The 21,626-nt window shown below is 43.1% G+C and overlaps 29 non-coding genes across 29 annotated transcripts; all 29 read right to left on the bottom strand.

Moving 5' to 3' along the window:
- Nucleotides 1–109: 109 nt before the first annotated feature.
- TRNAL-CAA (transfer RNA leucine (anticodon CAA)) lies at nucleotides 110–231 on the bottom strand. Its single transcript has 2 exons — nucleotides 194–231; nucleotides 110–155 (listed from the first exon to the last, which is right to left on the bottom strand). It is a non-coding gene; the product is annotated as a tRNA-Leu (tRNA).
- A 1,952-nt stretch (nucleotides 232–2,183) lies between these two features.
- Nucleotides 2,184–2,305, bottom strand: TRNAL-CAA (transfer RNA leucine (anticodon CAA)). The gene is made up of 2 exons: nucleotides 2,268–2,305; nucleotides 2,184–2,229 (listed from the first exon to the last, which is right to left on the bottom strand). It is a non-coding gene; the product is annotated as a tRNA-Leu (tRNA).
- Nucleotides 2,306–3,126: 821 nt separating this feature from the next.
- TRNAL-CAA (transfer RNA leucine (anticodon CAA)) lies at nucleotides 3,127–3,248 on the bottom strand. Its single transcript has 2 exons — nucleotides 3,211–3,248; nucleotides 3,127–3,172 (listed from the first exon to the last, which is right to left on the bottom strand). It is a non-coding gene; the product is annotated as a tRNA-Leu (tRNA).
- Nucleotides 3,249–4,069: 821 nt separating this feature from the next.
- Nucleotides 4,070–4,191, bottom strand: TRNAL-CAA (transfer RNA leucine (anticodon CAA)). The gene is made up of 2 exons: nucleotides 4,154–4,191; nucleotides 4,070–4,115 (listed from the first exon to the last, which is right to left on the bottom strand). It is a non-coding gene; the product is annotated as a tRNA-Leu (tRNA).
- Nucleotides 4,192–5,014: 823 nt separating this feature from the next.
- TRNAM-CAU (transfer RNA methionine (anticodon CAU)) lies at nucleotides 5,015–5,136 on the bottom strand. The gene is made up of 2 exons: nucleotides 5,099–5,136; nucleotides 5,015–5,060 (listed from the first exon to the last, which is right to left on the bottom strand). It is a non-coding gene; the product is annotated as a tRNA-Met (tRNA).
- Nucleotides 5,137–6,901: 1,765 nt separating this feature from the next.
- TRNAL-UAA (transfer RNA leucine (anticodon UAA)) lies at nucleotides 6,902–7,023 on the bottom strand. Its single transcript has 2 exons — nucleotides 6,986–7,023; nucleotides 6,902–6,947 (listed from the first exon to the last, which is right to left on the bottom strand). It is a non-coding gene; the product is annotated as a tRNA-Leu (tRNA).
- A 67-nt stretch (nucleotides 7,024–7,090) lies between these two features.
- On the bottom strand, nucleotides 7,091–7,212 carry TRNAL-CAA (transfer RNA leucine (anticodon CAA)). Its single transcript has 2 exons — nucleotides 7,175–7,212; nucleotides 7,091–7,136 (listed from the first exon to the last, which is right to left on the bottom strand). It is a non-coding gene; the product is annotated as a tRNA-Leu (tRNA).
- A 1,387-nt stretch (nucleotides 7,213–8,599) lies between these two features.
- On the bottom strand, nucleotides 8,600–8,721 carry TRNAL-UAA (transfer RNA leucine (anticodon UAA)). Its single transcript has 2 exons — nucleotides 8,684–8,721; nucleotides 8,600–8,645 (listed from the first exon to the last, which is right to left on the bottom strand). It is a non-coding gene; the product is annotated as a tRNA-Leu (tRNA).
- A 67-nt stretch (nucleotides 8,722–8,788) lies between these two features.
- Nucleotides 8,789–8,910, bottom strand: TRNAL-CAA (transfer RNA leucine (anticodon CAA)). Its single transcript has 2 exons — nucleotides 8,873–8,910; nucleotides 8,789–8,834 (listed from the first exon to the last, which is right to left on the bottom strand). It is a non-coding gene; the product is annotated as a tRNA-Leu (tRNA).
- A 632-nt stretch (nucleotides 8,911–9,542) lies between these two features.
- On the bottom strand, nucleotides 9,543–9,664 carry TRNAL-CAA (transfer RNA leucine (anticodon CAA)). The gene is made up of 2 exons: nucleotides 9,627–9,664; nucleotides 9,543–9,588 (listed from the first exon to the last, which is right to left on the bottom strand). It is a non-coding gene; the product is annotated as a tRNA-Leu (tRNA).
- A 67-nt stretch (nucleotides 9,665–9,731) lies between these two features.
- On the bottom strand, nucleotides 9,732–9,853 carry TRNAL-CAA (transfer RNA leucine (anticodon CAA)). Its single transcript has 2 exons — nucleotides 9,816–9,853; nucleotides 9,732–9,777 (listed from the first exon to the last, which is right to left on the bottom strand). It is a non-coding gene; the product is annotated as a tRNA-Leu (tRNA).
- A 633-nt stretch (nucleotides 9,854–10,486) lies between these two features.
- TRNAL-CAA (transfer RNA leucine (anticodon CAA)) lies at nucleotides 10,487–10,608 on the bottom strand. The gene is made up of 2 exons: nucleotides 10,571–10,608; nucleotides 10,487–10,532 (listed from the first exon to the last, which is right to left on the bottom strand). It is a non-coding gene; the product is annotated as a tRNA-Leu (tRNA).
- Nucleotides 10,609–11,429: 821 nt separating this feature from the next.
- On the bottom strand, nucleotides 11,430–11,551 carry TRNAL-CAA (transfer RNA leucine (anticodon CAA)). Its single transcript has 2 exons — nucleotides 11,514–11,551; nucleotides 11,430–11,475 (listed from the first exon to the last, which is right to left on the bottom strand). It is a non-coding gene; the product is annotated as a tRNA-Leu (tRNA).
- An 820-nt stretch (nucleotides 11,552–12,371) lies between these two features.
- Nucleotides 12,372–12,493, bottom strand: TRNAL-CAA (transfer RNA leucine (anticodon CAA)). The gene is made up of 2 exons: nucleotides 12,456–12,493; nucleotides 12,372–12,417 (listed from the first exon to the last, which is right to left on the bottom strand). It is a non-coding gene; the product is annotated as a tRNA-Leu (tRNA).
- A 67-nt stretch (nucleotides 12,494–12,560) lies between these two features.
- TRNAL-CAA (transfer RNA leucine (anticodon CAA)) lies at nucleotides 12,561–12,682 on the bottom strand. Its single transcript has 2 exons — nucleotides 12,645–12,682; nucleotides 12,561–12,606 (listed from the first exon to the last, which is right to left on the bottom strand). It is a non-coding gene; the product is annotated as a tRNA-Leu (tRNA).
- Nucleotides 12,683–13,315: 633 nt separating this feature from the next.
- On the bottom strand, nucleotides 13,316–13,437 carry TRNAL-CAA (transfer RNA leucine (anticodon CAA)). Its single transcript has 2 exons — nucleotides 13,400–13,437; nucleotides 13,316–13,361 (listed from the first exon to the last, which is right to left on the bottom strand). It is a non-coding gene; the product is annotated as a tRNA-Leu (tRNA).
- An 821-nt stretch (nucleotides 13,438–14,258) lies between these two features.
- On the bottom strand, nucleotides 14,259–14,380 carry TRNAL-CAA (transfer RNA leucine (anticodon CAA)). Its single transcript has 2 exons — nucleotides 14,343–14,380; nucleotides 14,259–14,304 (listed from the first exon to the last, which is right to left on the bottom strand). It is a non-coding gene; the product is annotated as a tRNA-Leu (tRNA).
- A 632-nt stretch (nucleotides 14,381–15,012) lies between these two features.
- On the bottom strand, nucleotides 15,013–15,134 carry TRNAL-CAA (transfer RNA leucine (anticodon CAA)). The gene is made up of 2 exons: nucleotides 15,097–15,134; nucleotides 15,013–15,058 (listed from the first exon to the last, which is right to left on the bottom strand). It is a non-coding gene; the product is annotated as a tRNA-Leu (tRNA).
- Nucleotides 15,135–15,201: 67 nt separating this feature from the next.
- On the bottom strand, nucleotides 15,202–15,323 carry TRNAL-CAA (transfer RNA leucine (anticodon CAA)). The gene is made up of 2 exons: nucleotides 15,286–15,323; nucleotides 15,202–15,247 (listed from the first exon to the last, which is right to left on the bottom strand). It is a non-coding gene; the product is annotated as a tRNA-Leu (tRNA).
- A 633-nt stretch (nucleotides 15,324–15,956) lies between these two features.
- TRNAL-CAA (transfer RNA leucine (anticodon CAA)) lies at nucleotides 15,957–16,078 on the bottom strand. The gene is made up of 2 exons: nucleotides 16,041–16,078; nucleotides 15,957–16,002 (listed from the first exon to the last, which is right to left on the bottom strand). It is a non-coding gene; the product is annotated as a tRNA-Leu (tRNA).
- A 67-nt stretch (nucleotides 16,079–16,145) lies between these two features.
- Nucleotides 16,146–16,267, bottom strand: TRNAL-UAA (transfer RNA leucine (anticodon UAA)). The gene is made up of 2 exons: nucleotides 16,230–16,267; nucleotides 16,146–16,191 (listed from the first exon to the last, which is right to left on the bottom strand). It is a non-coding gene; the product is annotated as a tRNA-Leu (tRNA).
- A 632-nt stretch (nucleotides 16,268–16,899) lies between these two features.
- On the bottom strand, nucleotides 16,900–17,021 carry TRNAL-CAA (transfer RNA leucine (anticodon CAA)). The gene is made up of 2 exons: nucleotides 16,984–17,021; nucleotides 16,900–16,945 (listed from the first exon to the last, which is right to left on the bottom strand). It is a non-coding gene; the product is annotated as a tRNA-Leu (tRNA).
- A 255-nt stretch (nucleotides 17,022–17,276) lies between these two features.
- TRNAL-CAA (transfer RNA leucine (anticodon CAA)) lies at nucleotides 17,277–17,398 on the bottom strand. Its single transcript has 2 exons — nucleotides 17,361–17,398; nucleotides 17,277–17,322 (listed from the first exon to the last, which is right to left on the bottom strand). It is a non-coding gene; the product is annotated as a tRNA-Leu (tRNA).
- A 444-nt stretch (nucleotides 17,399–17,842) lies between these two features.
- On the bottom strand, nucleotides 17,843–17,964 carry TRNAL-CAA (transfer RNA leucine (anticodon CAA)). Its single transcript has 2 exons — nucleotides 17,927–17,964; nucleotides 17,843–17,888 (listed from the first exon to the last, which is right to left on the bottom strand). It is a non-coding gene; the product is annotated as a tRNA-Leu (tRNA).
- A 633-nt stretch (nucleotides 17,965–18,597) lies between these two features.
- On the bottom strand, nucleotides 18,598–18,719 carry TRNAL-CAA (transfer RNA leucine (anticodon CAA)). The gene is made up of 2 exons: nucleotides 18,682–18,719; nucleotides 18,598–18,643 (listed from the first exon to the last, which is right to left on the bottom strand). It is a non-coding gene; the product is annotated as a tRNA-Leu (tRNA).
- An 821-nt stretch (nucleotides 18,720–19,540) lies between these two features.
- TRNAL-CAA (transfer RNA leucine (anticodon CAA)) lies at nucleotides 19,541–19,662 on the bottom strand. Its single transcript has 2 exons — nucleotides 19,625–19,662; nucleotides 19,541–19,586 (listed from the first exon to the last, which is right to left on the bottom strand). It is a non-coding gene; the product is annotated as a tRNA-Leu (tRNA).
- Nucleotides 19,663–19,917: 255 nt separating this feature from the next.
- Nucleotides 19,918–20,039, bottom strand: TRNAL-CAA (transfer RNA leucine (anticodon CAA)). The gene is made up of 2 exons: nucleotides 20,002–20,039; nucleotides 19,918–19,963 (listed from the first exon to the last, which is right to left on the bottom strand). It is a non-coding gene; the product is annotated as a tRNA-Leu (tRNA).
- Nucleotides 20,040–20,483: 444 nt separating this feature from the next.
- Nucleotides 20,484–20,605, bottom strand: TRNAL-CAA (transfer RNA leucine (anticodon CAA)). The gene is made up of 2 exons: nucleotides 20,568–20,605; nucleotides 20,484–20,529 (listed from the first exon to the last, which is right to left on the bottom strand). It is a non-coding gene; the product is annotated as a tRNA-Leu (tRNA).
- A 633-nt stretch (nucleotides 20,606–21,238) lies between these two features.
- Nucleotides 21,239–21,360, bottom strand: TRNAL-CAA (transfer RNA leucine (anticodon CAA)). The gene is made up of 2 exons: nucleotides 21,323–21,360; nucleotides 21,239–21,284 (listed from the first exon to the last, which is right to left on the bottom strand). It is a non-coding gene; the product is annotated as a tRNA-Leu (tRNA).
- Between the last annotated feature and the right edge of the window lie 266 nt (nucleotides 21,361–21,626).

Below are 21,626 nucleotides of genomic sequence, written 5' to 3'. Positions count from 1 at the left end.
GCCCCTTAAATCTGGCGCCTTAGACCGCTCGGCAATCCTGACGTGGTCTCTTGTATTTTGGACGTTTTATAAATTACATTTCTTCCAGTTAATTTATAAAAATATATCGTGTCAGAAGTGGGATTCGAACCCACGCCCTCATACGAGGACCAGAAAACACACATTCACGTTGTAAACGAAGGAATGTAAGCCCCTTGAGTCTGGCGCCTTTGACCGCTCGGCTATCCTGACGTGATCTATTGTAATTTGGACGTTTTATAAATTACATCTCTTGCAGTTAATTTATTAAAATATATCGTGTCAGAAGTGGAATTCGAACCCACGCCCTCATACGAGGACCAGAAAACACAGATTCACGTAGTGAACGAAGGAAACTAACCCCCTTGAGTCTGGCGCCTTAGACCGCTGGGCCCTCCTAACGTGGTCTCTTTTAATTTTGACGTTTTATAAATTACATCTCTTCTAGTTAATTTATTAAAACATATCGTGTCAGAAGTGGGATTCGAACCCACGCCCTTATACGAGGACCAGAAAACACAGATTCACGTTGTGAACGAAGGAAACTAAGCCCCTTGAGTCTGGCGCCTTAGACCGCTCGGCCATCCTGACGTGGTCTCTTGTAATTTGGACGTTTTATAAATTACATTTCTTCCAGTTAATTTATTAAAATATATCGTGTCAGAAGTGGGATTCGAACCCACGCCCTCATACGAGGAACAGAAAACACAGATTCACGTTGTGAACGAAGGAAACTAAGCCCCTTGAGTCTGGCGCCTTAGACCGCTCGGCCATCCTGACGTGGTCTCTTGTAATTTGGACGTTTTATAAATTACATTTCTTCCAGTTAATTTATTAAAATATATCGTGTCAGAAGTGGGATTCGAACCCACGCCCTCATACAGGAACAGAAAACACAGATTCACGTTGTGAACGAAGGAAACTAACCCCCTTAAGTCTGGCGCCTTAGACCGCTCGGCCATCCTGACGTGGTCTCTTGTAGTTTGGACGTTTTATAAATTACATCTCCTCCAGTTAATTTATTAAAATATATCGTGCCAGAAGTGGGATTCGAACCCACGCCCTCATACGAGGACCAGAAAACACAGATTCACGTTGTGAACGAAGGAAACTAACCCCCTTAATCTGGCGCCTTAGACCGCTGGGCCCTCCTAACGTGGTCTCTTTTAATTTTGACGTTTTATAAATTACATCTCTTCTAGTTAATTTATTAAAACACATCGTGTCAGAAGTGGGATTCGAACCCACGCCCTTATACGAGGACCAGAAAACACAGATTCACGTTGTGAACGAAGGAAACTAAGCCCCTTGAGTCTGGCGCCTTAGACCGCTCGGCCATCCTGACGTGGTCTCTTGTATTTTGGACGTTTTATAAATTACATTTCTTCCAGTTAATTTATTAAAATATATCGTGTCAGAAGTGGGATTTGAACCCTTGCCCTCAAACGAGGACCAGAATACACGGATTCACGTTGTGAACGAAAGAACTAAGCCCCTTAAATCTGGCGCCTTAGACCGCTCGGCAATCCTGACGTGGTCTCTTGTATTTTGGACGTTTTATAAATTACATTTCTTCTAGTTAATTTATTAAAACATATCGTGTCAGAAGTGGGATTCGAACCCACGCCCTTATACGAGGACCAGAAAACACAGATTCACGTTGTGAACGAAGGAAACTAAGCCCCTTGAGTCTGGCGCCTTAGACCGCTCGGCCATCCTGACGTGGTCTCTTGTAATTTGGACGTTTTATAAATTACATTTCTTCCAGTTAATTTATTAAAATATATCGTGTCAGAAGTGGGATTCGAACCCACGCCCTCATACGAGGAACAGAAAACACAGATTCACGTTGTGAACGAAGGAAACTAACCCCCTTAAGTCTGGCGCCTCAGACCACTGGGCCCTCCTAACGTGCTCTTTTAATTTTGACGTTTTATAAATTACATCTCTTCTAGTAAATTTATTAAAACATATCGTGTCAGAAGTGGGATTCGAACCCACGCCCTTATAAGAGGACGAGAAAACACAGATTCACGTTGTGAACGAAGGAAACTAAGCCCCTTGAGTCTGGCGCCTTAGACCGCTCGGCCATCCTGACGTGGTCTCTTGTATTTTGGACGTTTTATAAATTACATTTCTTCCAGTTAATTTATAAAAATATATCGTGTCAGAAGTGGGATTCGAACCCACGCCCTCATACGAGGACCAGAAAACACACATTCACGTTGTAAACGAAGGAATGTAAGCCCCTTGAGTCTGGCGCCTTTGACCGCTCGGCTATCCTGACGTGATCTATTGTAATTTGGACGTTTTATAAATTACATCTCTTGCAGTTAATTTATTAAAATATATCGTGTCAGAAGTGGGATTCGAACCCACGCCCTCATACGAGGACCAGAAAACACAGATTCACGTAGTGAACGAAGGAAACTAACCCCCTTGAGTCTGGCGCCTTAGACCGCTGGGCCCTCCTAACGTGGTCTCTTTTAATTTTGACGTTTTATAAATTACATCTCTTCTAGTTAATTTATTAAAACATATCGTGTCAGAAGTGGGATTCGAACCCACGCCCTTATACGAGGACCAGAAAACACAGATTCACGTTGTGAACGAAGGAAACTAAGCCCCTTGAGTCTGGCGCCTTAGACCGCTCGGCCATCCTGACGTGGTCTCTTGTAATTTGGACGTTTTATAAATTACATTTCTTCCAGTTAATTTATTAAAATATATCGTGTCAGAAGTGGGATTCGAACCCACGCCCTCATACGAGGAACAGAAAACACAGATTCACGTTGTGAACGAAGGAAACTAACCCCCTTAAGTCTGGCGCCTCAGACCACTGGGCCCTCCTAACGTGCTCTTTTAATTTTGACGTTTTATAAATTACATCTCTTCTAGTAAATTTATTAAAACATATCGTGTCAGAAGTGGGATTCGAACCCACGCCCTTATAAGAGGACGAGAAAACACAGATTCACGTTGTGAACGAAGGAAACTAAGCCCCTTGAGTCTGGCGCCTTAGACCGCTCGGCCATCCTGACGTGGTCTCTTGTATTTTGGACGTTTTATAAATTACATTTCTTCCAGTTAATTTATAAAAATATATCGTGTCAGAAGTGGGATTCGAACCCACGCCCTCATACGAGGACCAGAAAACACACATTCACGTTGTAAACGAAGGAATGTAAGCCCCTTGAGTCTGGCGCCTTTGACCGCTCGGCTATCCTGACGTGATCTATTGTAATTTGGACGTTTTATAAATTACATCTCTTGCAGTTAATTTATTAAAATATATCGTGTCAGAAGTGGGATTCGAACCCACGCCCTCATACGAGGACCAGAAAACACAGATTCACGTTGTGAACGAAGGAAACTAACCCCCTTAATCTGGCGCCTTAGACCGCTGGGCCCTCCTAACGTGGTCTCTTTTAATTTTGACGTTTTATAAATTACATCTCTTCTAGTTAATTTATTAAAACACATCGTGTCAGAAGTGGGATTCGAACCCACGCCCTTATACGAGGACCAGAAAACACAGATTCACGTTGTGAACGAAGGAAACTAAGCCCCTTGAGTCTGGCGCCTTAGACCGCTCGGCCATCCTGACGTGGTCTCTTGTATTTTGGACGTTTTATAAATTACATTTCTTCCAGTTAATTTATTAAAATATATCGTGTCAGAAGTGGGATTTGAACCCTTGCCCTCAAACGAGGACCAGAATACACGGATTCACGTTGTGAACGAAAGAACTAAGCCCCTTAAGTCTGGCGCCTTAGACCGCTCGGCAATCCTGACGTGGTCTCTTGTATTTTGGACGTTTTATATATTACATTTCTTCCAGTTAATTTATAAAAATATATCGTCTCAGAAGTGGGATTCGAACCCACGCCCTCATACGAGGACCAGAAAACACAGTTTCACGTTGTGAGCGAAGGAAAGTATGCCCCTTGAGTCTGGCGCCTTTGACCGCTCGGCTATCCTGACGTGATCTATTGTAATTTGGACGTTTTATAAATTACATTTCTTCCAGTTAATTTATTAAAATCTATCGTGTCAGAAGTGGGATTCGAACCCACGCCCTCATAGGAGGACCAGAAAACACAGATTCACGTTGTGAACGAAGGAAACTAACCCCCTTGAGTCTGGCGCCTTAGACCGCTCGGCCATCCTGACGTGGTCTCTTGTAGTTTTAACGTTTTATAAATTACATCTCTTCCAGTTAATTTATTAAAATATATCGTGTCAGAAGTGGGATTCGAACCCACGCCCTCATACGAGGACCAGAAAACACAGATTCACGTTGTGAACGAAGGAAACTAACCCCCTTAAGTCTGGCGCCTTAGACCGCTGGGCCCTCCTAACGTGGTCTCTTTCAATTTTGACGTTTTATAAATTACATCTCTACTAGTTAATTTATTAAAACATATCGTGTCAGAAGTGGGATTTGAACCCTTGCCCTCAAACGAGGACCAGAATACACGGATTCACGTTGTGAACGAAAGAACTAAGCCCCTTAAGTCTGGCGCCTTAGACCGCTCGGCAATCCTGACGTGGTCTATTGTAATTTGGACGTTTTATAAATTACATCTCTTGCAGTTAATTTATTAAATTATATCGTGTCAGAAGTGGGCTTCGAACCCATGCCCTCATACGAGGACCAGAAAACACAGTTTCACGTTGTGAGCGAAGGAAAGTAAGCCCCTTGAGTCTGGCGCCTTAGACCGCTCGGCCATCCTGACGTGGTCTATTGCATATTGGACGTTTTATAAATTACATTTCTTCCAGTTAATTTATTAAAATATAATCGTGTCAGAAGTGGGATTCGAATCCACGCCCTCATACGAGGACCAGAAAACACAGATTCACGTTGTGAACGAAGGAAACTAACCCCCTTGAGTCTGGCGCCTTAGACCGCTCGGCCATCCTGACGTGGTCCCTTGTAGTTTTGACGTTTTATAAATTACATCTCTTCCAGTTAATTTATTAAAATATATCGTGTCAGAAGTGGGATTCGAACCCACGCCCTCATACGAGGACCAGAAAACACACATTCACGTTGTAAACGAAGGAAACTAACCCCTATGAGTCTGGCGCCTTAGACCGCTCGGCCATCCTGACGTGGTCTCTTGTAGTTTGGACGTTTTATAAATTACATCTCTTCCAGTTAATTTATTAAAATATATCGTGTCAGAAGTGGGATTCGAACCCACGCCCTCATACGAGGACCAGAAAACACAGATTCCCGTTGTGAACGAAGGAAACTAACCCCCTTAAGTCTGGCGCCTTAGACCGCTGGGCCCTCCTAACGTAGTCTCTTTTAATTTTGACGTTTTATAAATTACATCTCTTCTAGTTAATTTATTAAAACATATCGTGTCAGAAGTGGGATTTGAACCCTTGCCCTCAAACGAGGACCAGAATACACGGATTCACGTTTTGAACGAAAGAACTAAGCCCCTTAAGTCTGGCGCCTTAGACCGCTCGGCCATGCTGACGTGGTCTCTTGTAGTTTGGACGTTTTATAAATTACATCTCTTCTAGTTAATTTATTAAAATATATCGTGTCAGAAGTGGGATTCGAACCCACGCCCTCAAACGAGGACCAGAAAACACAGATTCACGTTGTGAACGAAGGAAACTAACCCCCTTAAGTCTGGCGCCTTAGACCGCTGGGCCCTCCTAACGTAGTCTCTTTTAATTTTGACGTTTTATAAATTACATCTCTTCTAGTTAATTTATCAAAACATATCGTGTCAGAAGTGGGATTTGAACCCTTGCCCTCAAACGAGGACCAGAATACACGGATTCACGTTGTGAACGAAAGAACTAAGCCCCTTAAGTCTGGCGCCTTAGACCGCTCGGCAATCCTGACGTGGTCTATCGTAATTTGGACGTTTTATAAATTACATCTCTTGCAGTTAATTTATTAAATTATATCGTGTCAGAAGTGGGCTTCGAACCCATGCCCTCATACGAGGACCAGAAAACACAGTTTCACGTTGTGAGCGAAGGAAAGTAAGCCCCTTGAGTCTGGCGCCTTAGACCGCTCGGCCATCCTGACGTGGTCTATTGTATATTGGACGTTTTATAAATTACATTTCTTCCAGTTAATTTATTAAAATATATCGTGTCAGAAGTGGGATTCGAACCCACGCCCTCATACGAGGACCAGAAAACACAGATTCACGTTGTGAACGAAGGAAACTAACACCCTTAAGTCTGGCGCCTTAGACCGCTGGGCCCTCCTAACGTGGTCTCTTTTAATTTTGACGTTTTATAAATTACATCTCTTCTAGTTAATTTATTAAAACATATCGTGTCAGAAGTGGGATTTGAACCCTTGCCCTCATACGAGGACCAGAAAACACAGATTAACGTTGTGAACGAAGGAAACTAACCCCCTTGAGTCTGGCGCCTTAGACCGCTCGGCCATCCTGACGTGGTCTCTTGTAATTTGGACGTTTTATAAATTACATCTCTTCTAGTTAATTTCATAAAACATATCGTGTCAGAAGTGGGATTTGAACCCTTGCCCTCAAACGAGGACCAGAATACACGGATTCACGTTGTGAACGAAAGAACTAAGCCCCTTAAGTCTGGCGCCTTAGACCGCTCGGCCATCCTGACGTGGTCTATTGTAATTTGGACGTTTCATAAATTACATTTCTTCCAGTTAATTTATTAAAATATATCGTGTCAGAAGTGGGATTTGAACCCTTGCCCTCAAACGAGGACCAGAAAACACAGTTTCACGTTGTGAGCGAAGGAAAGTAAGCCCCTTGAGTCTGGCGCCTTAGACCGCTCGTCCATCCTGACGTGGTCTATTGTATATTGGACGTTTTATAAATTACATTTCTTCCAGTTAATTTATTAAAATATATCGTGTCAGAAGTGGGATTCGAACCCACGCCCTCATACGAGGACCAGAAAACACAGATTCACGTTGTGAACGAAGGAAACTAACCACCTTAAGTCTGGCGCCTTAGACCGCTCGGCCATCCTGACGTGGTATTTGGTATTTTGGACGTTTTATAACTTATATTTCTTCCAGTTAATTTATTTAAACATATCGTGTCAGAAGTGGGATTCGAACCCACGCCCTCATACGAGGACCAGAACACACAGATTTACGTTGTGAACGAAGGAAACTAACCCTCTTGAGTCTGGCGCCTTAGACCGCTCGGCCATCCTGACGTGGTCTCTTGTAATTTGGACGATTTATAAATTACATCTCTTCTAGTTAATTTCATAAAACATATCGTGTCAGAAGTGGGATTTGAACCCTTGCCCTCAAACGAGGACCAGAATACACGGATTCACGTTGTGAACGAAAGAACTAAGCCCCTTAAGTCTGGCGCCTTAGACCGCTCGGCCATCCTGACGTGGTCTATTGTAATTTGGACGTTTTATAAATTACATTTCTTCCAGTTAATTTATTAAAATATATCGTGTCAGAAGTGGGATTTGAACCCTTGCCCTCAAACGAGGACCAGAATACACGGATTCACGTTGTGAACGAAAGAACTAAGCCCCTTAAGTCTGGCGCCTTAGACCGCTCGGCAATCCTGACGTGGTCTATTGTAATTTGGACGTTTTATAAATTACATCTCTTGCAGTTAATTTATTAAATTATATCGTGTCAGAAGTGGGCTTCGAACCCATGCCCTCATACGAGGACCAGAAAACACAGTTTCACGTTGTGAGCGAAGGAAAGTAAGCCCCTTGGGTCTGGCGCCTTAGACCGCTCGGCCATCCTGACGTGGTCTATTGTATATTGGACGTTTTATAAATTAAATTTCTTCCAGTTAATTTATTAAAATATATCGTGTCAGAAGTGGGATTCGAACCCACGCCCTCATACGAGGACCAGAAAACACAGATTCACGTTGTGAACGAAGGAAACTAACACCCTTAAGTCTGGCGCCTTAGACCGCTGGGCCCTCCTAACGTGGTCTCTTTTAATTTTGACGTTTTATAAATTACATCTCTTCTAGTTAATTTATTAAAACATATCGTGTCAGAAGTGGGATTTGAACCCTTGCCCTCATACGAGGACCAGAAAACACAGATTAACGTTGTGAACGAAGGAAACTAACCCCCTTGAGTCTGGCGCCTTAGACCGCTCGGCCATCCTGACGTGGTCTCTTGTAATTTGGACGATTTATAAATTACATCTCTTCTAGTTAATTTCATAAAACATATCGTGTCAGAAGTGGGATTTGAACCCTTGCCCTCAAACGAGGACCAGAATACACGGATTCACGTTGTGAACGAAAGAACTAAGCCCCTTAAGTCTGGCGCCTTAGACCGCTCGGCCATCCTGACGTGGTCTATTGTAATTTGGACGTTTTATAAATTACATTTCTTCCAGTTAATTTATTAAAATATATCGTGTCAGAAGTGGGATTTGAACCCTTGCCCTCAAACGAGGACCAGAAAACACAGTTTCACGTTGTGAGCGAAGGAAAGTAAGCCCCTTGAGTCTGGCGCCTTAGACCGCTCGTCCATCCTGACGTGGTCTATTGTATATTGGACGTTTTATAAATTACATTTCTTCCAGTTAATTTATTAAAATATATCGTGTCAGAAGTGGGATTCGAACCCACGCCCTCATACGAGGACCAGAAAACACAGATTCACGTTGTGAACGAAGGAAACTAACCACCTTAAGTCTGGCGCCTTAGACCGCTCGGCCATCCTGACGTGGTCTTTGGTATTTTGGACGTTTTATAACTTATATTTCTTCCAGTTAATTTATTTAAACATATCGTGTCAGAAGTGGGATTCGAACCCACGCCCTCATACGAGGACCAGAACACACAGATTTACGTTGTGAACGAAGGAAACTAACCCTCTTGAGTCTGGCGCCTTAGACCGCTCGGCCATCCTGACGTGGTCTCTTGTAATTTGGACGATTTATAAATTACATCTCTTCTAGTTAATTTCATAAAACATATCGTGTCAGAAGTGGGATTTGAACCCTTGCCCTCAAACGAGGACCAGAATACACGGATTCACGTTGTGAACGAAAGAACTAAGCCCCTTAAGTCTGGCGCCTTAGACCGCTCGGCCATCCTGACGTGGTCTATTGTAATTTGGACGTTTTATAAATTACATTTCTTCCAGTTAATTTATTAAAATATATCGTGTCAGAAGTGGGATTTGAACCCTTGCCCTCAAACGAGGACCAGAATACACGGATTCACGTTGTGAACGAAAGAACTAAGCCCCTTAAGTCTGGTGCCTTAGACCGCTCGGCAATCCTGACGTGGTCTATTGTAATTTGGACGTTTTATAAATTACATCTCTTGCAGTTAATTTATTAAATTATATCGTGTCAGAAGTGGGCTTCGAACCCATGCCCTCATACGAGGACCAGAAAACACAGTTTCACGTTGTGAGCGAAGGAAAGTAAGCCCCTTGAGTCTGGCGCCTTAGACCGCTCGGCCATCCTGACGTGGTCTATTGTATATTGGACGTTTTATAAATTACATTTCTTCCAGTTAATTTATTAAAATCTATCGTGTCAGAAGTGGGATTCGAACCCACGCCCTCATACGAGGATCAGAAAACACAGATTCACGTTGTGAACGAAGGAAACTAACCCCCTTGAGTCTGGCGCCTTAGACCGCTCGGCCATCCTGACGTGGTCTGTTGTAGTTTTGACGTTTTATAAATTACATCTCTTCCAGTTAATTTATTAAAATATATCGTGTCAGAAGTGGGATTCGAACCCACGCCCTCATACGAGGACCAGAAAACACACATTCACGTTGTAAACGAAGGAAACTAACCCCTTTGAGTCTGGCGCCTTAGACCGCTCGGCCATCCTGACGTGGTCTCTTGTAGTTTGGACGTTTTATAAATTACATCTCTTCCAGTTAATTTATTAAAATATATCGTTTCAGAAGTGGGATTCGAACCCACGCCCTCATACGAGGACCAGAAAACACAGATTCACGTTGTGAACGAAGGAAACTAACCCCCTTAAGTCTGGCGCCTTAGACCGCTGGGCCCTCCTAACGTAGTCTCTTTTAATTTTGACGTTTTATAAATTACATCTCTTCTAGTTAATTTATTAAAACATATCGTGTCAGAAGTGGGATTTGAACCCTTGCCCTCAAACGAGGACCAGAATACACGGATTCACGTTGTGAACGAAAGAACTAAGCCCCTTAAGTCTGGCGCCTTAGACCGCTCGGCAATCCTGACGTGGTCTATTGTAATTTGGACGTTTTATAAATTACATCTCTTGCAGTTAATTTATTAAATTATATCGTGTCAGAAGTGGGCTTCGAACCCACGCCCTCATACGAGGACCAGAAAACACAGATTCACGTTGTGAACGAAGGAAAGTAAGCCCCTTGAGTCTGGCGCCTTAGACCGCTCGGCCATCCTGACGTGGTCTTTGGTATTTTGGACGTTTTATAAATTACATTTCTTCCAGTTAATTTATTAAAACATATCGTGTCAGAAGTGGGATTCGAACCCACGCCCTCATACGAGGACCAGAAAACACAGATTCACGTTGTGAACGAAGGACACTAACCCCCTTGAGTCTGGCGCCTTAGACCGCTCGGCCATCCTGACGTGGTCTCTTGTAATTTGGACGATTTATAAATTACATCTCTTCCAGTTAATTTATTAAAATATATCGTGTCAGAAGTGGGATTCGAACCCACGCCCTCATACGAGGACCAGAAAACACAGATTCACGTTGTGAACGAAGGAAACTAACCCCCTTAAGTCTGGCGCCTTAGACCGCTGGGCCCTCCTAACGTGCTCTCTTTTAATTTTGACGTTTTATAAATTACACCTCTTCTAGTTAATTTATTAAAACATATCTTGTCAGAAGTGGGATTTGAACCCTTGCCCTCAAACGAGGACCAGAATACACGGATTCACGTTGTGAACGAAAGAACTAAGCCCCTTAAGTCTGGCGCCTTAGACCGCTCGGCAATCCTGACGTGGTCTATTGTAATTTGGACGTTTTATAAATTACATCTCTTGCAGTTAATTTATTAAATTATATCGTGTCAGAAGTGGGCTTCGAACCCACGCCCTCATACGAGGACCAGAAAACAAAGATTCACGTTGTGAACGAAGGAAACTAACCCCCTTGAGTCTGGCGCCTTAGACCGCTCGGCCATCCTGACGTGGTCTCTTGTAATTTGGACGATTTATAAATTACATCTCTTCTAGTTAATTTCATAAAACATATCGTGTCAGAAGTGGGATTTGAACCCTTGCCCTCAAACGAGGACCAGAATACACGGATTAACGTTGTGAACGAAAGAACTAAGCCCCTTAAGTCTGGCGCCTTAGACCGCTCGGCCATCCTGACGTTGTCTATTGTAATTTGGACGTTTTATAAATTACACCTCTTGCAGTTAATTTATTAAAATATATCTTGTCAGAAGTGGGATTCGAACCCACGCCCTCATACGAGGACCAGAACACACAGATTTACGTTGTGAACGAAGGAAACTAACCCTCTTGAGTCTGGCGCCTTAGACCGCTCGGCCATCCTGACGTGGTCTCTTGTAATTTGGACGATTTATAAATTACATCTCTTCTAGTTAATTTCATAAAACATATCGTGTCAGAAGTGGGATTTGAACCCTTGCCCTCAAACGAGGACCAGAATACACGGATTCACGTTGTGAACGAAAGAACTAAGCCCCTTAAGTCTGGCGCCTTAGACCGCTCGGCCATCCTGACGTGGTCTATTGTAATTTGGACGTTTTATAAATTACATCTCTTCTAGTTAATTTCATAAAACATATCGTGTCAGAAGTGGGATTTGAACCCTTGCCCTCAAACGAGGACCAGAATACACGGATTCACGTTGTGAACGAAAGAACTAAGCCCCTTAAGTCTGGCGCCTTAGACCGCTCGGCCATCCTGACGTGGTCTATTGTAATTTGGACGTTTTATAAATTACATTTCTTCCAGTTAATTTATTAAAATATATCGTGTCAGAAGTGGGATTTGAACCCTTGCCCTCAAACGAGGACCAGAATACACGGATTCACGTTGTGAACGAAAGAACTAAGCCCCTTAAGTCTGGTGCCTTAGACCGCTCGGCAATCCTGACGTGGTCTATTGTAATTTGGACGTTTTATAAATTACATCTCTTGCAGTTAATTTATTAAATTATATCGTGTCAGAAGTGGGCTTCGAACCCATGCCCTCATACGAGGACCAGAAAACACAGTTTCACGTTGTGAGCGAAGGAAAGTAAGCCCCTTGAGTCTGGCGCCTTAGATCGCTCGGCCATCCTGACGTGGTCTATTGTATATTGGACGTTTTATAAATTACATTTCTTCCAGTTAATTTATTAAAATCTATCGTGTCAGAAGTGGGATTCGAACCCACGCCCTCATACGAGGATCAGAAAACACAGATTCACGTTGTGAACGAAGGAAACTAACCCCCTTGAGTCTGGCGCCTTAGACCGCTCGGCCATCCTGACGTGGTCTGTTGTAGTTTTGACGTTTTATAAATTACATCTCTTCCAGTTAATTTATTAAAATATATCGTGTCAGAAGTGGGATTCGAACCCACGCCCTCATACGAGGACCAGAAAACACACATTCACGTTGTAAACGAAGGAAACTAACCCCTTTGAGTCTGGCGCCTTAGACCGCTCGGCCATCCTGACGTGGTCTCTTGTAGTTTGGACGTTTTATAAATTACATCTCTTCCAGTTAATTTATTAAAATATATCGTTTCAGAAGTGGGATTCGAACCCACGCCCTCATACGAGGACCAGAAAACACAGATTCACGTTGTGAACGAAGGAAACTAACCCCCTTAAGTCTGGCGCCTTAGACCGCTGGGCCCTCCTAACGTAGTCTCTTTTAATTTTGACGTTTTATAAATTACATCTCTTCTAGTTAATTTATTAAAACATATCGTGTCAGAAGTGGGATTTGAACCCTTGCCCTCAAACGAGGACCAGAATACACGGATTCACGTTGTGAACGAAAGAACTAAGCCCCTTAAGTCTGGCGCCTTAGACCGCTCGGCAATCCTGACGTGGTCTATTGTAATTTGGACGTTTTATAAATTACATCTCTTGCAGTTAATTTATTAAATTATATCGTGTCAGAAGTGGGCTTCGAACCCACGCCCTCATACGAGGACCAGAAAACACAGATTCACGTTGTGAACGAAGGAAAGTAAGCCCCTTGAGTCTGGCGCCTTAGACCGCTCGGCCATCCTGACGTGGTCTTTGGTATTTTGGACGTTTTATAAATTACATTTCTTCCAGTTAATTTATTAAAACATATCGTGTCAGAAGTGGGATTCGAACCCACGCCCTCATACGAGGACCAGAAAACACAGATTCACGTTGTGAACGAAGGACACTAACCCCCTTGAGTCTGGCGCCTTAGACCGCTCGGCCATCCTGACGTGGTCTCTTGTAATTTGGACGATTTATAAATTACATCTCTTCCAGTTAATTTATTAAAATATATCGTGTCAGAAGTGGGATTCGAACCCACGCCCTCATACGAGGACCAGAAAACACAGATTCACGTTGTGAACGAAGGAAACTAACCCCCTTAAGTCTGGCGCCTTAGACCGCTGGGCCCTCCTAACGTGCTCTCTTTTAATTTTGACGTTTTATAAATTACACCTCTTCTAGTTAATTTATTAAAACATATCTTGTCAGAAGTGGGATTTGAACCCTTGCCCTCAAACGAGGACCAGAATACACGGATTCACGTTGTGAACGAAAGAACTAAGCCCCTTAAGTCTGGCGCCTTAGACCGCTCGGCAATCCTGACGTGGTCTATTGTAATTTGGACGTTTTATAAATTACATCTCTTGCAGTTAATTTATTAAATTATATCGTGTCAGAAGTGGGCTTCGAACCCACGCCCTCATACGAGGACCAGAAAACAAAGATTCACGTTGTGAACGAAGGAAACTAACCCCCTTGAGTCTGGCGCCTTAGACCGCTCGGCCATCCTGACGTGGTCTCTTGTAATTTGGACGATTTATAAATTACATCTCTTCTAGTTAATTTCATAAAACATATCGTGTCAGAAGTGGGATTTGAACCCTTGCCCTCAAACGAGGACCAGAATACACGGATTAACGTTGTGAACGAAAGAACTAAGCCCCTTAAGTCTGGCGCCTTAGACCGCTCGGCCATCCTGACGTTGTCTATTGTAATTTGGACGTTTTATAAATTACACCTCTTGCAGTTAATTTATTAAAATATATCTTGTCAGAAGTGGGATTCGAACCCACGCCCTCATACGAGGACCAGAACACACAGATTTACGTTGTGAACGAAGGAAACTAACCCTCTTGAGTCTGGCGCCTTAGACCGCTCGGCCATCCTGACGTGGTCTCTTGTAATTTGGACGATTTATAAATTACATCTCTTCTAGTTAATTTCATAAAACATATCGTGTCAGAAGTGGGATTTGAACCCTTGCCCTCAAACGAGGACCAGAATACACGGATTCACGTTGTGAACGAAAGAACTAAGCCCCTTAAGTCTGGCGCCTTAGACCGCTCGGCCATCCTGACGTGGTCTATTGTAATTTGGACGTTTTATAAATTACATTTCTTCCAGTTAATTTATTAAAATATATCGTGTCAGAAGTGGGATTTGAACCCTTGCCCTCAAACGAGGACCAGAATACACGGATTCACGTTGTGAACGAAAGAACTAAGCCCCTTAAGTCTGGTGCCTTAGACCGCTCGGCAATCCTGACGTGGTCTATTGTAATTTGGACGTTTTATAAATTACATCTCTTGCAGTTAATTTATTAAATTATATCGTGTCAGAAGTGGGCTTCGAACCCATGCCCTCATACGAGGACCAGAAAACACAGTTTCACGTTGTGAGCGAAGGAAAGTAAGCCCCTTGAGTCTGGCGCCTTAGACCGCTCGGCCATCCTGACGTGGTCTATTGTATATTGGACGTTTTATAAATTACATTTCTTCCAGTTAATTTATTAAAATCTATCGTGTCAGAAGTGGGATTCGAACCCACGCCCTCATACGAGGATCAGAAAACACAGATTCACGTTGTGAACGAAGGAAACTAACCCCCTTGAGTCTGGCGCCTTAGACCGCTCGGCCATCCTGACGTGGTCTGTTGTAGTTTTGACGTTTTATAAATTACATCTCTTCCAGTTAATTTATTAAAATATATCGTGTCAGAAGTGGGATTCGAACCCACGCCCTCATACGAGGACCAGAAAACACACATTCACGTTGTAAACGAAGGAAACTAACCCCTTTGAGTCTGGCGCCTTAGACCGCTCGGCCATCCTGACGTGGTCTCTTGTAGTTTGGACGTTTTATAAATTACATCTCTTCCAGTTAATTTATTAAAATATATCGTTTCAGAAGTGGGATTCGAACCCACGCCCTCATACGAGGACCAGAAAACACAGATTCACGTTGTGAACGAAGGAAACTAACCCCCTTAAGTCTGGCGCCTTAGACCGCTGGGCCCTCCTAACGTAGTCTCTTTTAATTTTGACGTTTTATAAATTACATCTCTTCAAGTTAATTTATTAAAACATATCGTGTCAGAAGTGGGATTTGAACCCTTGCCCTCAAACGAGGACCAGAATACACGGATTCACGTTGTGAACGAAAGAACTAAGCCCCTTAAGTCTGGCGCCTTAGACCGCTCGGCAATCCTGACGTGGTCTATTGTAATTTGGACGTTTTATAAATTACATCTCTTGCAGTTAATTTATTAAATTATATCGTGTCAGAAGTGGGCTTCGAACCCACGCCCTCATACGAGGACCAGGAAACACAGATTCACGTTGTGAACGAAGGAAAGTAAGCCCCTTGAGTCTGGCGCCTTAGACCGCTCGGCCATCCTGACGTGGTCTTTGGTATTTTGGACGTTTTATAAATTACATTTCTTCCAGTTAATTTATTAAAACATATCGTGTCAGAAGTGGGATTCGAACCCACGCCCTCATACGAGGACCAGAAAACACAGATTCACGTTGTGAACGAAGGACACTAACCCCCTTGAGTCTGGCGCCTTAGACCGCTCGGCCATCCTGACGTGGTCTCTTGTAATTTGGACGATTTATAAATTACATCTCTTCCAGTTAATTTATTAAAATATATCGTGTCAGAAGTGGGATTCGAACCCACGCCCTCATACGAGGACCAGAAAACACAGATTCACGTTGTGAACGAAGGAAACTAACCCCCTTAAGTCTGGCGCCTTAGACCGCTCGGCCATCCTGACGTGGTCTCTTGTAATTTGGACGATTTATAAATTACATCTCTTCTAGTTAATTTCATAAAACATATCGTGTCAGAAGTGGGATTTGAACCCTTGCCCTCAAACGAGGACCAGAATACACGGATTCACGTTGTGAACGAAAGAACTAAGCCCCTTAAGTCTGGCGCCTTAGACCGCTCGGCAATCCTGACGTGGTCTATTGTAATTTGGACGTTTTATAAATTACATCTCTTGCAGTTAATTTATTAAATTATATCGTGTCAGAAGTGGGCTTCGAACCCACGCCCTCATACGAGGACCAGAAAACAAAGATTCACGTTGTGAACGAAGGAAACTAACCCCCTTGAGTCTGGCGCCTTAGACCGCTCGGCCATCCTGACGTGGTCTCTTGTAATTTGGACGATTTATAAATTACATCTCTTCTAGTTAATTTCATAAAACATATCGTGTCAGAAGTGGGATTTGAACCCTTGCCCTCAAACGAGGACCAGAATACACGGATTAACGTTGTGAACGAAAGAACTAAGCCCCTTAAGTCTGGCGCCTTAGACCGCTCGGCCATCCTGACGTTGTCTATTGTAATTTGGACGTTTTATAAATTACACCTCTTGCAGTTAATTTATTAAAATATATCTTGTCAGAAGTGGGATTCGAACCCACGCCCTCATACGAGGACCAGAAAACACAGATTCACGTTGTGAACGAAGGAAACTAAGCCCCTTGAGTCTGGCGCCTTATACCGCTCGGCCATCCTGACGTGGTCTCTTGTATTTTGGACGTTTTATAAATTACATTTCTTCCAGTTAATTTATTAAAATATATCGTGTCAGAAGTGGGATTTGAACCCTTGCCCTCAAACGAGGACCAGAATACACGGATTCACGTTGTGAACGAAAGAACTAAGCCCCTTAAGTCTGGCGCCTTAGACCGCTCGGCAATCCTGACGTGGTCTATTGTAATTTGGACGTTTTATAAATTACATCTCTTGCAGTTAATTTATTAAAATATATCTTGTCAGAAGTGGGATTCGAACCCACGCCCTCATACGAGGACCAGAAAACACAGATTCACGTTGTGAACGAAGGAAACTAAGCCCCTTGAGTCTGGCGCCTTATACCGCTCGGCCATCCTGACGTGGTCTCTTGTATTTTGGACGTTTTATAAATTACATTTCTTCCAGTTAATTTATTAAAATATATCGTGTCAGAAGTGGGATTTGAACCCTTGCCCTCAAACGAGGACCAGAATACACGGATTCACGTTGTGAACGAAAGAACTAAGCCCCTTAAGTCTGGCGCCTTAGACCGCTCGGCAATCCTGACGTGGTCTATTGTAATTTGGACGTTTTATAAATTACATCTCTTGCAGTTAATTTATTAAATTATATCGTGTCAGAAGTGGGCTTCGAACCCATGCCCTCATACGAGGACCAGAAAACACAGTTTCACGTTGTGAGCGAAGGAAAGTATGCCCCTTGAGTCTGGCGCCTTAGACCGCTCGGCCATCCTGACGTGGTCTATTGTATATTGGACGTTTTATAAATTACATTTCTTCCAGTTAATTTATTAAAATCTATCGTGTCAGAAGTGGGATTCGAACCCACGCCCTCATACGAGGACCAGAAATCACAGATTCACGTTGTGAACGAAGGAAACTAACCCCCTTGAGTCTGGCGCCTTAGACCGCTCGGCCATCCTGACGTGGTCTCTTGTAGTTTTGACGTTTTATAAATTACATTTCTTCTAGTTAATTTATTAAAATATATCGTGTCAGAAGTGGGATTCGAACCCTCGCCCTCATACGAGGACCAGAAAACACAGATTCACGTTGTGAACGAAGGAAACTAACCCCCTTAAGTCTGGCGCCTTAGACCGCTGGGCCCTCCTAACGTAGTCTCTTTTAATTTTGACGTTTTATAAATTACATCTCTTCTAGTTAATTTATTAAAACATATCGTGTCAGAAGTGGGATTTGAACCCTTGCCCTCAAACGAGGACCAGAATACACGGATTCACGTTGTGAACGAAAGAACTAAGCCCCTTAAGTCTGGCGCCTTAGACCGCTCGGCAATCCTGACGTGGTCTATTGTAATTTGGACGTTTTATAAATTACATCTCTTGCAGTTAATTTATTAAATTATATCGTGTCAGAAGTGGGCTTCGAACCCACGCCCTCATACGAGGACCAGAAAACACAGATTCACGTTGTGAACGAAGGAAAGTAAGCCCCTTGAGTCTGGCGCCTTAGACCGCTCGGCCATCCTGACGTGGTCTTTGGTATTTTGGACGTTTTATAAATTACATTTCTTCCAGTTAATTTATTAAAACATATCGTGTCAGAAGTGGGATTCGAACCCACGCCCTCATACGAGGACCAGAAAACACAGATTCACGTTGTGAACGAAGGACACTAACCCCCTTGAGTCTGGCGCCTTAGACCGCTCGGCCATCCTGACGTGGTCTCTTGTAATTTGGACGATTTATAAATTACATCTCTTCCAGTTAATTTATTAAAATATATCGTGTCAGAAGTGGGATTCGAACCCACGCCCTCATACGAGGACCAGAAAACACAGATTCACGTTGTGAACGAAGGAAACTAACCCCCTTAAGTCTGGCGCCTTAGACCGCTGGGCCCTCCTAACGTGCTCTCTTTTAATTTTGACGTTTTATAAATTACACCTCTTCTAGTTAATTTATTAAAACATATCTTGTCAGAAGTGGGATTTGAACCCTTGCCCTCAAACGAGGACCAGAATACACGGATTCACGTTGTGAACGAAAGAACTAAGCCCCTTAAGTCTGGCGCCTTAGACCGCTCGGCAATCCTGACGTGGTCTATTGTAATTTGGACGTTTTATAAATTACATCTCTTGCAGTTAATTTATTAAATTATATCGTGTCAGAAGTGGGCTTCGAACCCACGCCCTCATACGAGGACCAGAAAACAAAGATTCACGTTGTGAACGAAGGAAACTAACCCCCTTGAGTCTGGCGCCTTAGACCGCTCGGCCATCCTGACGTGGTCTCTTGTAATTTGGACGATTTATAAATTACATCTCTTCTAGTTAATTTCATAAAACATATCGTGTCAGAAGTGGGATTTGAACCCTTGCCCTCAAACGAGGACCAGAATACACGGATTAACGTTGTGAACGAAAGAACTAAGCCCCTTAAGTCTGGCGCCTTAGACCGCTCGGCCATCCTGACGTTGTCTATTGTAATTTGGACGTTTTATAAATTACACCTCTTGCAGTTAATTTATTAAAATATATCTTGTCAGAAGTGGGATTCGAACCCACGCCCTCATACGAGGACCAGAAAACACAGATTCACGTTGTGAACGAAGGAAACTAAGCCCCTTGAGTCTGGCGCCTTATACCGCTCGGCCATCCTGACGTGGTCTCTTGTATTTTGGACGTTTTATAAATTACATTTCTTCCAGTTAATTTATTAAAATATATCGTGTCAGAAGTGGGATTTGAACCCTTGCCCTCAAACGAGGACCAGAATACACGGATTCACGTTGTGAACGAAAGAACTAAGCCCCTTAAGTCTGGCGCCTTAGACCGCTCGGCAATCCTGACGTGGTCCATTGTAATTTGGACGTTTTATAAATTACATCTCTTGCAGTTAATTTATTAAAATATATCTTGTCAGAAGTGGGATTCGAACCCACGCCCTCATACGAGGACCAGAAAACACAGATTCACGTTGTGAACGAAGGAAACTAAGCCCCTTGAGTCTGGCGCCTTATACCGCTCGGCCATCCTGACGTGGTCTCTTGTATTTTGGACGTTTTATAAATTACATTTCTTCCAGTTAATTTATTAAAATATATCGTGTCAGAAGTGGGATTTGAACCCTTGCCCTCAAACGAGGACCAGAATACACGGATTCACGTTGTGAACGAAAGAACTAAGCCCCTTAAGTCTGGCGCCTTAGACCGCTCGGCAATCCTGACGTGGTCTATTGTAATTTGGACGTTTTATAAATTACATCTCTTGCAGTTAATTTATTAAATTATATCGTGTCAGAAGTGGGCTTCGAACCCATGCCCTCATACGAGGACCAGAAAACACAGTTTCACGTTGTGAGCGAAGGAAAGTATGCCCCTTGAGTCTGGCGCCTTAGACCGCTCGGCCATCCTGACGTGGTCTATTGTATATTGGACGTTTTATAAATTACATTTCTTCCAGTTAATTTATTAAAATCTATCGTGTCAGAAGTGGGATTCGAACCCACGCCCTCATACGAGGACCAGAAATCACAGATTCACGTTGTGAACGAAGGAAACTAACCCCCTTGAGTCTGGCGCCTTAGACCGCTCGGCCATCCTGACGTGGTCTCTTGTAGTTTTGACGTTTTATAAATTACATTTCTTCTAGTTAATTTATTAAAATATATCGTGTCAGAAGTGGGATTCGAACCCACGCCCTCATACGAGGACCAGAAAACACAGATTCACGTTGTGAACGAAGGAAACTAACCCGCTTAAGTCTGGCGCCTTAGACCGCTGGGCCCTCCTAACGTAGTCTCTTTTAATTTTGACGTTTTATAAATTACATCTCTTCTAGTTAATTTATTAAAACATATCGTGTCAGAAGTGGGATTTGAACCCTTGCCCTCAAACGAGGACCAGAATACACGGATTCACGTTGTGAACGAAAGAACTAAGCCCCTTAAGTCTGGCGCCTTAGACCGCTCGGCAATCCTGACGTGGTCTATTGTAATTTGGACGTTTTATAAATTACATCTCTTGCAGTTAATTTATTAAATTATATCGTGTCAGAAGTGGGCTTCGAACCCACGCCCTCATACGAGGACCAGAAAACACAGATTCACGTTGTGAACGAAGGAAAGTAAGCCCCTTGAGTCTGGCGCCTTAGACCGCTCGGCCATCCTGACGTGGTCTTTGGTATTTTGGACGTTTTATAAATTACATTTCTTCCAGTTAATTTATTAAAACATATCGTGTCAGAAGTGGGATTCGAACCCACGCCCTCATACGAGGACCAGAAAACACAGATTCACGTTGTGAACGAAGGACACTAACCCCCTTGAGTCTGGCGCCTTAGACCGCTCGGCCATCCTGACGTGGTCTCTTGTAATTTGGACGATTTATAAATTACATCTCTTCCAGTTAATTTATTAAAATATATCGTGTCAGAAGTGGGATTCGAACCCACGCCCTCATACGAGGACCAGAAAACACAGATTCACGTTGTGAACGAAGGAAACTAACCCCCTTAAGTCTGGCGCCTTAGACCGCTGGGCCCTCCTAACGTGCTCTCTTTTAATTTTGACGTTTTATAAATTACACCTCTTCTAGTTAATTTATTAAAACATATCTTGTCAGAAGT

The sequence above is a fragment of the Phalangium opilio genome, unplaced genomic scaffold (assembly GCF_054372755.1).
Source record: "Phalangium opilio isolate 3A_F unplaced genomic scaffold, DU_Popi_V2 ptg000082l_1, whole genome shotgun sequence".
Taxonomy (NCBI): Eukaryota; Metazoa; Arthropoda; class Arachnida; order Opiliones; family Phalangiidae; genus Phalangium; species Phalangium opilio.
This window is presented reverse-complemented; position numbering and strand designations above follow the sequence as displayed.